This window comes from Berghia stephanieae, chromosome 4, assembly GCF_034508935.2.
Source record: "Berghia stephanieae isolate SIO BIC M18660-M18661 chromosome 4, UCSD_Bste_1.3, whole genome shotgun sequence".
Lineage (NCBI taxonomy): Eukaryota > Metazoa > Mollusca > Gastropoda > Nudibranchia > Aeolidiidae > Berghia > Berghia stephanieae.
In genome coordinates this window covers 62,172,234-62,174,317 of record NC_088363.1, presented here as the reverse complement: position 1 = coordinate 62,174,317, position 2,084 = coordinate 62,172,234, and positions in this window count along the sequence as shown.

Genomic DNA, 2,084 nt, shown 5'->3' with positions numbered 1-2,084 from the left:
TTCTAGAATCTTTTTACCATCCCATTTTCTTCCTTTTTACTGGCGCTGATATAACCTAAATGTGTTGCAAGCGCCGTAACTGGGTGGGGTTCCTGACCTCCCATAGTGGGCAGGGAGGTACATATTGTGTCTTCTATCCCCCTATGTCTGTTTTCCAACATGGTTTCTGTCTTTGTCTTGGAATGAGATTAATTGGTTTTGTCCTGGCCCTGGCCGGATACCCTGGCTGGGAACGAAAGAGTCAAATATATAGTTAGTTCTGGGAGATCATATTATTTTCCTTGTAAATCATCTCTCTGTTATGCACCGTATTATGTTTTGTTTATGTATTATATGATTTGTAAACATTTGAGTGTATTCCTCTAAGTGGGAACCTGTGCTTGTGTCTGGATGAGACTTTTAGGTGATCTCAAACTAAGTACACTGATAGTGTGCTCTTGGAATCTACAACTGTTGCCTATTTGAACCAATTCTCATTTGTCTACCTTATTCTTGGATGGTTTAATTGTAATTCTAAAACTTTTTACTATCCCATTTTATTCCTTTTTACTGGCGCTGATATGACCTTAATGTGTTGCAAACGCCGTAAGACCCTTAAAAACAAACAAAACAAACAAACAAGCGCCGTAAAATCCTTAAAAACAAAAACAAAAAACATCATCGTCATCATCATCATCATCATCATCATCATCATCATCATCAATAATGATATAAAATATCATTGGTCATATATTATCATCATCATCTCATCATTTTTATCATGAGTGTTGATTACGAATTTTCTGTCTCAGCATTTCAAATTTCGCATTGTACATTGTTGACACTAGAACAAAAGAAGTTGAGTAATGGCAGGTTGGGATCATTGACACTAATTTCTAAACTCCCAACAGATTTTCACGCTTTTTTGACCTTTTTATCCGATGGTTAATTTTTAAAATTTCCTTGCACACTATGCAGTTGATAATTTAGTTAATCATTAATGGTAGAAGTGTCAGCAACTAATTGAGCTATAACTCGTTTCCCTTGTTTGTTTTTTTTTGTTTTTTTTTTTAAAATTTATTATATCCCATGCCATGCGCGGATGAAAGATTTGATTTGATTAATGCATGACTACACAGTTGCTGAGATCTGTTGTTTCTTGGTATTATTGCCCCTAGACTTACTTTTTGCTGCACTTTGGGTCGAGTCGTTGAAAATGCTGAAAAATATATTATCTATTCAAGTTGTTTATCAATTGTTTTCAATGCCAAGATGGATAGTATTAGAAGTGGATCAGATTAGCTCTTATGTTGAATAACTGAAATAGAATAATATTTAAAGTTTATTTTTGATTTTTCCTCTTTTGATTTCTTTGGGTGTTATATTGGCAATTGCCTAAAAATAAACCTTTGAACTATAAAGAAGAACGCCATGCTTGTCTGAGAGAAATTTTATGATCTACAATTTGGTGTTTTTATTTACGGAAATGAGTCTTTTTTCAACAAACCATAAAATGGTTATCACGAAAACACAGTTTTGCGCTCTGTAATAAGGTGTTAATTTTTTTCATACATTGTACCAAATAAAAATCATATTTAATTTACTTGATTGGAAATTTTGATAATACAGTACAGAATTATATATTTGTAATTGATTTTCATGCCTATCTAGATACTTTTTTATATTTGTTTTGGTAGATATTAGCTATGGTGATGCTAGTAAAGCTATAGGACATCAAAGTTCAGGTCCTTTTTATTTATTCACCGATTTGTGTAAAAAAAAAAAAAGGGGGGGGGGGGGGGCAGACTTGAATATATAGATTTTGCATTTAATTTACTTTTATCTTTCAGTATTATTTAAAGACAGGGTGCAGTTGAACGACATGAAATGATGATGTTTTTAAAAGATGCTATTTGTTAAATATATATTTTCACAAAGTAAATTGTAAAAAAGACTGTATTTAGTTCATATCATTCATATTCCAAAGTGTATAAATTCCAATTATATGTTTTCAGAACAACATTGTGATTTTGGAGTAATTTAAAAAAGATTAAATCGACCAATAATATATATCAAGATGTGTCATATTGTTGATATAGAGCGAC